The 10,061-nt window shown below is 44.9% G+C and overlaps 1 long non-coding RNA gene across 2 annotated transcripts in view; it reads right to left on the reverse strand.

The window, feature by feature from the left end:
• LOC102398554 overlaps window positions 1–10,061 on the reverse strand; it is a 161,094-nt gene that overhangs the window by 85,714 nt on the left and 65,319 nt on the right. The gene's annotated exons all lie outside the window — the stretch shown is intronic.

Below are 10,061 nucleotides of genomic sequence, written 5' to 3' on the forward strand. Positions count from 1 at the left end.
TCAGGAACTGCCATCACCATGAAAACCCACATTTCATGACAGAGTTGGAGACCTCAAGAGAAACAGACAGGGAGAGCATTTGATGCCTTCCTTTGGAGGCCTCACCCAGGGCACCTGACACCTGGTGACCTGGCACCCCTGCCAATTAACATCAGAAAAAGCCCGGGTAGAGTATAGAACCCACAGCTCCTGCTGAAACAGGCCCTTAGAAACCAGAGGTCACAGACCGATGGTCATCAGGCCTAGTAGCTCTCAGTCTTAACTGCACTTTGAAATCACCTGGGACATTTTAAAAAATACTGATGACCCTTCCTGCCTCCCAAGAGGCTGACTTAATTGACTCAGAGTGTGATTTGGTATCAGCACTTTTAAAGGCTCCCCACGTGATCCTAATGTGCAGCCAAGGTTTTAGGACCCCAAATGAGCCCACAGATGTTTTGTTTGACTTGCAATATACCAGCCTGAAAAGTATTTTTAAATTATTTTTCATTAATAAAAAATCAGTCAATCTTCATAGAAAACAAACCTGTAATTACCAAAGGAGAAAGGGCAGTGGGGATACATTAGGAGTATGGGATTAACAGATACACACTACTATACATAAACAACAAGGATTTACTATATAGCACAGGGAACTATATTCAATATCTTGTAATAATCTATAATGGAAAACAATCTGAAAAACTACATATATAATTGAATCACTTTGCTGTCCACCTGAAACTAACTACACAATATTGTAAATCAGCAATACTTCAAAACACAAAAAAGACAGTCAATTTCATACACCCAAATCACCCAGACTGCTGTCGTCTGTTGGAATATCTGTGCACAGTAGACCTGCATTCCCATGGGACACTACTCAGCAGTTCTGAGTTGCAGCCACACCTCTTGCAAGCATTTTCTCAGCATTCCACAGCCCTCCCTGGCCCACCCCACTATCACCACAGCCAGAGCCCATGACCGTTGCTGCTTATCAACCTGCTTGTATTGTGGGACTTTCACATCAGTGTTGAAAGAAGTGAAATAGCGCTTATCTTTGTGTCTCCAGCGGAACAGGAAATAGAAAGGGGGCTGTGCATTCCATGGGACCTGCTGCTCATTTCCAGTGACCGCCTGGCTCTTTTTTTGGATATGTGTCCTAGATTGAAATCTGTTTTCCCAACAGGAAGACCAATTTGCCCCATAACCTGTGGATCAAAGACCTGAGACGTGAGAGATCCCACCTCTCGTTATCTTAATAATTAGTTACATCTCATACAAAAGAAAACTACATAAAAACAGTAAGAAACAAGAGGCAACCAATGGCACCAGAGATCGAGTTCCAGAATTAAGGCAACGCAGGAAGTTTGTGGGCTTCCCTGGTGGTTCAGCAGTGAAAGAATCTGCCTGTCAATGCAAGAGATTTGGTTTGATCCCTGGGTTGGGAAGACTCTCTGGAGAAGGAAATGGAAACCCACTCTAGTATTCTTGCTTGGGAAATCCACGGACAGAAGAGCCTGGTGGGCTACAGTCCACAGGGTCGCAAAAGAATTGGACAAGACTTAGAAATTAAACAACACAAAACAAGAAGTTTGTATCCTTTGTAGGGGACAAAGGAGGCTAGAGACAAACCTGACCTGTAAGGTGGAAGTGGGGAGTCACTATTCAACATGTATATAGTGCCAGCTACGCAAGATAAATAAGTTCTAGAGACCTGCTGTGATTGTAATTAACAATATTGTATCCTGCATTTCCCTGGTAGCTCAGTTGGTAAAGAATCTGCCTGTACTTGAGGAAACCCGGGTTCGATCCCTGGGTTAGGAAAATCCTCTGGAGAAGGAAATGGCAACCCACTTCAGTATTCTTGCCTAGAAAATCCCAGGGACAGAGGAACCTTGCAGACTACAGTCCATGCAGTCCCAAGAGTCGGACACAACTTAGCGACTAAACCACCACCATCATGTACTTAAACTTTGTCAAGAGGGTACATCTCCAGTTAAATGTTCTAAAAGATTCCAGAACCATGAACCTGGAGTGGGATAGACTATCATCCTTGTGAATATTGGAGCTGCCTTTTATATTCCAGAGGTGAAATAGAGGGACAAGTATGGCCTGGGGATCACAGAGCTCAATAAATGTCAATATTTAGGAATGACGTGGAAGACAAGGGAGGGGAAAGTGCATCAGTGTTACATCACAAGCCTTGTCTGAAAAGAGCAAAGGAGGGGAGGAATATCATGGCAGCTTAGAGGCCCAAGTGTGAGTCCCAGCTCAGACATGTCTCAGCTGAAGGATTTGTGCATTAATGAATTAGCCTCTGAGCCTCGATCTGTAAAATGGATGTAATAATAGCGTACCACATAAGGCTGTTAGGAGAATTAGGTGTGATAATTATAAGTGCTAACAAAGCACTTAGCACAGGGCCTAGCGATGGTAGCCATGCAGAAAATACATCCTCAACTCCAGAACACTGAAGACAAGGCTTCCTCCAAGCTCTGGTTCAGAGTCTCTCATGAGGTTGCAGTCTGTTGGCAAGCCCCTTTCCTCACCAGCTTCTGACCGGGTACCTCAGCTCCTTACATGTGGACCTCATCATAGGCTGCTTGACTATCCCCACAGTATGGCAACCAGCTTCCCCTAGAGGGAGAGACCAGAAAGCAAGCCCAAGAAGGAAGCCACCATCTTCTAAAACCTCATCTCAGATGTGACATTCCATCACCTTTACCATATCCTATTGGTCACACAGACTAATCCCCGGACAATGCGGTACACTGTGGAGGGAACCACACAAGAGTATGAATGCCTGAGGGGATTCTTGCGGGGCCTTTGGGCCTGGCCACTACACTTCCCCTCCTTCTTCCTTGCTTTATTTTTCTCCATACCACCTATCACCAACTAACACATCATTACCTTATCTCGCTTATCATCAGTCTCGACACAATGGAATACAAGATGATAGAGATTTCTGCATGTTTTGCTCGATGTTGTTTTCCTCATCAGCCCCTAGAACAGTGCTGGCATACATTCAATGGTGAATAGTGGGGCTTCATTCAATGGTCAATAGCGGGCCACCCAGCTGCATGATTTTTACAAGAAATGAGCCTGAATCCCCTGCTAGAAAATCACTGCTCATGTGATTTTCACTTTTTTTATTTTATTTTTTATGGTATAGATGATTTTATTTGCAAAGCAGAAGTAGAGACACAGATGTAGAGAACAAATGTATGGATAGCAAAAGGGGAAGGGCAAGGTGGAAGGAATTGGGAGGTTTGGCTTGACACATATACACTATAGATATTATGTATAAAATAGATAACTAACGAGAACCTACTGTATAATACAGGGAACTCTACTCAGTGCTCTGTGGTGACCTAAATTGGAAGAAAATCCCAAAAAGAGGGGGTATATATATATATATATCTAGCCGATTCACTTTGCGATACAGCAGAAACTAACACAACATTGTAAAGCAACTGCTGCTGCCGTTTAGTAACGAAGTCACGTCCAGCTCTTTGCGAGCCCATGGACTGTCGCCCACCAGGCTCCTCTGTCCATAGGATTTCCCAGGCAAGAATACTGGAGTGGGTGGCTATTTCCTTTTCCCCATTCTCACTTCTTAAAAAAAATTCTAGTACATGATTCTTACCATTTTACTTGTGAGGAAAATGAAATCCAGGAATATTAAGGGTCTTCTTGCTCGGGGTCAGCAAATGGTGCCATGGATCAAGGACTGGTCACTGTGCCCTTGACCTGCACACCTCATCTTCCAGGGCCTCCCTACAGACCTGTGCAGCATATAACCTTACAAATAAGTCACAGTCCACACAGGGTGCTTCACTCATAATTCACAATACTTCCTACAATTAACAGCCTGTTTACATTATTCATAGTTTGTATGGCTTTCACCCAGGCAGCCAAGCATTGCGGAATGAAAGATGAAGCTGAAGGGCCTGGAGGAAAGGCACCACCCAAACGCTCTGATTCAATTCTCCTTTTCTGGAGAGGCTGTTTCATTTCACTCCAAAGAGAGCCTCAGGCCCAGGCTGCCCCTGCTGGTGCTCTATACTCAGGTAATGGGGAGCAGTTGTCCCCACAAATGGGACATTTCAAGATGAACCAGTTCTGAAGCACTATCCCTTCCCCCACCAAAAAAATATTACCATGCATTTAGCAGCTTGAAAAAGAAAAAAGAAACCCCATTGTAACCCCAGTCCCAGGGCTCCGAGCTCCCTGTGCTGGACAACAGAGTCCTAAGGCGTCCTGTAGAAGGAAATGGCAACCCACTCCAGTACTCTTGCCTGGAGAATGCCATGGACAGAAGAGCCTGGTGGGCTACAGTCCACGGGGTTGCAAAGAGTCAGACATGACTGAGTGAGTGAGCACACAGCATCCCACTGAGGGATCTGGGCTAATCTTAGAATGGCTTCCTAGGTAATCCTCTGTCTCTTCCTTCAGGCCTGGGACCATAAAAGCCCCTTTCCCCTCAACTCCTACCAAAGTATTAAAATATGTTAACAATACATACATATGCATGTGGGACTGGAAGACTGGGATTGACATATATATGCCACTATATATAAAATAGATAACTAATAAGACCAACTATATAACAAAGGGAACTCTACTTAATACTCCTTAATGGCCTAAATGGGAAAATAATCTAAAAAAGAGTGGATATATGTATAACTGATTTACTTTGCTATATGCCGGAAACACAACACTATAAATTAACTAAACTCCAATAAAAATTTTTAAAAATTAAAAAAAAAAACCCAATACACACACATACATTCAATTCAGTTGATCAACCACCTCACCTCTGAAAACCAATGGAAGGACAGCAACAAAGATGCCAGTTACAGGTCCATATGGAATTCCTACCCCCTACTCTAGTGAAAGTGAAAGTCACTCAGTTGTGTCCAACTCTTTGCAACCCCATGGACTATACAGTCCATGGAACTCTCCAGGCCAGATTACTGGAGTGGGTAGCCTTTCCCTTCTCCGGGGATCTTCCCAACCCAGGGATCAAACCGGGGTCTCCTGCATTGCAGACAAATTCTTTACCAACTGAGCTATGTACTCTTGACTGAATAAGGCAGAGGGGAGAGAGGAGTACAGCAGAGCCGAAGTCCTCATGGAAAGCAGTGAGGGGTTGACAACAGCATCGGGTTAGAGGGCAAAGAGAGGGCAATATTGTGATGGCCAAGGGTAAAGAAGGGTGGGTAGCCAGCTGCTCCCCGCCCCTCTCCAGCTAAGTCTTGTCAAGACTACCCACTCCTGGGGCTTCCCTGGTGGCTCAGCGGTAAAGAACCCATCTGCTAATGCGGGAGATACGGGTTTGATCCCTGATCCAGGAGGATCACATGTGCTGCAGAGCAACTAAGCCCGTGCAGCACAACTACTGAGCCTGTGCTTTAGAGCCCAGGAGACACAACTTCTGAAGCCTACATGCACGAGAGCCTGTGCCCCACAAGAGAAACTGCCGCAGTGAGAAGCCCGTGCACCGCAACTAGAGAGTAGCCCCCCACAGCAACGAAGACCCAGCCCAGCCAAAAATAAGTAAAATTATAAAAAAAGAAAAAGAAAAGAAGAGACAGCCCACTCCTCTGCCCTGCCTGCAGTTGTGAGGGGAGGCACCCAGATCAGCTGCTGGGCCCTGGTACTCTCATCGTCACTGATCATCTCTTCCATCCTCTTTGAAACCAGCTTTGCCTTCCTGCATGTTCTCTCTCATATTTCTCTAGGACTGCCATAACAGAATACCATACACTGGGTACTTAAATGACAGAAATTTATTTTCTCACAGTTCTAGAGGCCAGAAGTCCAAGATCATGGTGCCAGTGGGGTGGTTTCCTCCATGCCTTGTAGACGACAGTCCTCTTGCTACCTCACATGGTCTCTTCTCTGTGTGTATGTACCCCTGGTGTTCCTTTCTCTTCTTATAAAGACATCAGTTATATTGCATTAGGACCCCACCTCTCTAATTAATCTTTAACACATACTCAGCATATATTTGTATGAGAATTATGACTTTAGCTTTTTTTTTAAATTATTCTTTGAAAACGTATCTAAGTCCACAGTTTACATGTTTCTACTATATTAGGAGTAGCCTTTAAGGGCTGTTGTTGCATGCATGCTCAGTCGCTCAGTTGTGTCTGACTCTTTGTGACCCTATAACTGTAGCCTGCCAGGGATGTAGCTCTGTCTATGGGATTCTCCAGGCAAGAATACTGAAGTAGGTTGCCCCTCTCCAGGGGATCCTCCTGACCCAGGGATGAAACCCCCACCTCCTGTGCCTCCTGCATTGCAGGCAGATTCTTTACCCATTGAGCCGCTTGGGAAGCCCTAACACAAATTCAACAAGAACGACTGTCTCAGAGTGATATTTCAGATCTATCCTATGCTTCTCTCCTCTTGTCCTCTCAACCAGACTCCCTTAGAAATTTTTTGTAGAGTGAGAGTCCTCTGCCTGAGGCTTTCCACATCTGTCAGATCAAGGACCAAACACTATCACACTTGTCCCCGAGGGATCCTGCAGGGACTCTTCCTCAGCAAATAGATCCAACCTCTTTTGGTCTGTCCACTGGAAGTTTCACTATTTACCATATTACTTAAATAATTCACATGTTTTGTGTTTATTGTCAAAAACACTTTAGAATTACTGATTGATAAATTTGCTGAGTATCTTATGAACTCAATCAACATTATATACAACGTCACGTATTAGACTGCATTCCAGACCTGGGATTCGGATTCTGGCCCCATAATCAGTCTCCTGGGACAAACTGCTATTTCACATCCACCCACGCACCCCACTTATATGAAACTTTGCCCCTGGCAAATGTCAAAGAAGAACATCTTCAGTAATTTCTCTTATCAATCGATCCAAGCAAACACAATGGGCTTGCTTTTCCCCAGAGCTGAAGTCATCTCCTGGCCAGAAGTTAAGTGTTAGGCTCTGGATCAGGGCGCTGAGCTGAAACCCAAGGCCAAGCAACAATGAGTGAGAATGTGGAGATATTAGTTTTTATCACCTGTGGTGAACTGGGACAGCACTCATTTTTGGAAGGATAGAGATATGTCTGCAAATCAGAAGAAATGCTGTCCCCAGGCAGGTGGGGCCCCTGCATATTTTCTCCACCTGTGCCGCTCCCCTCCCCCCAGCCCCTCTCAAGGCCCTCTGGGCAGAAGGCTCTGCTGCAAGTCAGCCAACTCCTCCAGTTCTGATGTGCTCTCAGAGAGGATAACTTCAGATCCTGTGCTGTAGCTAGCAAACTCACTTTCAAACATGCACAGTTGGAGGAGATCTGCCAAACCATCAGGGAAAGCCAATCCTCATCCCTCCTCCAGGCAAAACCTAGCCAGGTAATTCCAGTTCCTAAGTGACACAGGATATCAGAGAAAGTGTTTAGACCATCAGACATCTTGGAATGTAAGTCCCAAGAGAGCAGGGATTTATATTTTGCTTATCACCATATTTCCAGCACTAGAACAGTGTGTAGGCACTCAACAAACTCTGACAGCCCAAGAGGTTCTGTGATTAGCTCAAGTTTGCCCAAGCAGGGTCAGAGTTAAGCCTAGAACTCAGAAACAAAGGAAGAAAAGAATAATTGTTGAGTCTTACTATGTGCAGATAACCATTTCTTTAAATGTATTCCTTACTTCATCTAACTCTTACTACACATTATGTGGTGGCTACCACTATAATCCTCATTCTACAGAAAGCTTATCCAACAGGTCACAGAGCAACAGTGTTCATCCATCCATTTGGCAAACAGTTACTAAGTATCTGCTATTTACCTGGCCCCATATCCAGCACGGGGGATACAGTAGTGAACAGGAGAGACATGGAGCTGATATTCTAGGGTGGGTGACATCCAATCGGCCAGCAAGACCCAGACTGACGATGTACTTGCCAGTTAGAATACGTTCTACAAAGGAAGTCAATGGAGGGAGGTGACAGAGAGAGACGGGGTAGAGGGAAAGGTCTCCGTTGGGTAGAGTGGTCTGAGAAGGGCTTTTTATGAAGGGAACATGTAGACCGAGGACTGAAGGATGAGAAGGGTACCCCTGCGATGAGCCTGAGGAAGAGCATTCAGAAAGAAGAACAAGTGCAAAGGCCTGAGGGACAGAAGAGCATGGCGAGTGGAAGGATCAGGAAGGGAGCAGACAGAACGGTGAAGAGGGGGCCTGGGCTGAGTTCCAGGGACAGCCAAAGGTCAGCTCTCTTCCCCCAGCAAAACCTAGGGATGCTTTCCCTCTCCCAACACTTTCTTAGGATGTTTCTGGAGCTTGTTCTCTATCCAAACAAGGAAGTAACCCCAGAGAAAGGAAGGCAAGGAATTCAGATGGGGAATTTCAGGATGGAATTGTGTGCCCCAGCCCCTTGAGCCTAAAGAGAATCATTCCAGGTTGAAGCAGGAGGGAGGAACCTCCCTGAGAGGGGTTTCTGGGAGACAGAATGTTCCAGGGATTTCACACAATGCTGGGGAAGCTGAGGAAGGGACAAATACAGTTAAGGCAGACAACACAAGTGAAGCGGAGGCAGTTAAAACTCCATGAAAAAACACACTTAACTCTCCATGAAATAAAATGTATCAAATATAAAAACTGGTTGTGGGACTTGCCTGGTGGTAAAGTGGTTGAGAATCTACCTTGCGAAGTAGAGGACGTGTGTTCAATCCCTGATCAGGGAACTAAGATCCCACATGCTACCGGGCAACTAAGTCCTTGTGCCACAAGTACTGAGCCTGTGCAGTCCGGAGCCTGGCCACCACGACCTAGAAAGTTGGTGTGCCACCAGGAAAAGCTCCCATGTGACGTAACAAAGATCCAGTGTACTGCAACTGAGACCTGATGCAGCCAAACAAATAAGAAAATGTAAACCTTAAAAAAAAAAAAGGATTGTACCATGGATAATATTTGCATAGTAATAATTTATTCAACAAATATTTATTGAGGACCTTTTCTATGCCAGGCCCTTATCTGGCTCTGGAGATATATCAGGGAACAAAGGCAGGCTGCTTCCTCTCATGTAACTCATGTTCTAGTTGGGTAGACTCATGTATTTAAAAAAGAATGAGGTTAGTTTCGTCTTGCATCCTTGTTCAACAGACCAAATAAATACACCTACTGCGTTGTCTGGAAGAATGCTCCCTACATGTTTACTGTGGTTATTCCAAGGAGTGATTTCTTGCTCTCTTTTGAGTGTATTTTTTCAAATCTCCTAACATTTTATAAAGTATATAGTATTTGTGCAAAACATTAAATCACTGCTTTGTAAAGAGAAATCACACTGCTTTCTGTGTAAAGCAGAAAGCACTAGCTGGGGTGGGAGCTTAAGTCATGTTTATGACTTAAACATGAAAATCGTCTCTTACCTGGTGTGCCCAATTCTCTTTTACCACCTCCCAGGACCTGGAGGAGGACAGATTTCTGGGAGACCTTAGTATTTTCTGTTCTGCTATGCTGAGTCTGTTTCCTTGACTCAAAAGATAGGGCAGGGATACCAGCTTTGTTGGGAGTTGGAGCAGGCACCCTTCTATGCCGGAACACGCTAAGCACGCTGGTTGATAAGGCTGCAGCTCTCTAAGTGTGTAACTGCACTCTGAGTGTGTGAGGAAGGGCCTCACTGTCAGTGCAGTGGGGTCAGGGCAAAGGTCAACAACCAACACAATTCCCTTTGCCTCAAATGGATTCTTCCAGTGTGGCTTCATGAGTGCTTCTCAGATGTAGCATCACTGCCATTTTGGACTGGATGATTCTGCGTTGTGGGTGGCCTTCCTGTTCATAATAGGATGTCTAACAGCATTCCCCGGCATATATGTAGCACGTACTCTATAAATGGCTGCTTAGAATTAACTGAATGTAGGAGAACATCTCTCATCCAGAAAAATGCCCTGTCAGATAGCCAGTCAGATCCCATCTCCTCTACCCTATTTTTCCAGGTCCTGTGCAAATGCCACTTCCTCCACGAAGAATTCCTTGATTGCCCCCACTTCTAGTTATAAATACTCTCCCATGCAACTCTGCCACTCTTTTAACATTTGTCATTGTCCTAAGTATTTATATATGTGTCT

The sequence above is a fragment of the Bubalus bubalis genome, chromosome 3, assembly GCF_019923935.1.
Source record: "Bubalus bubalis isolate 160015118507 breed Murrah chromosome 3, NDDB_SH_1, whole genome shotgun sequence".
NCBI classification, from domain to species: domain Eukaryota; kingdom Metazoa; phylum Chordata; class Mammalia; order Artiodactyla; family Bovidae; genus Bubalus; species Bubalus bubalis.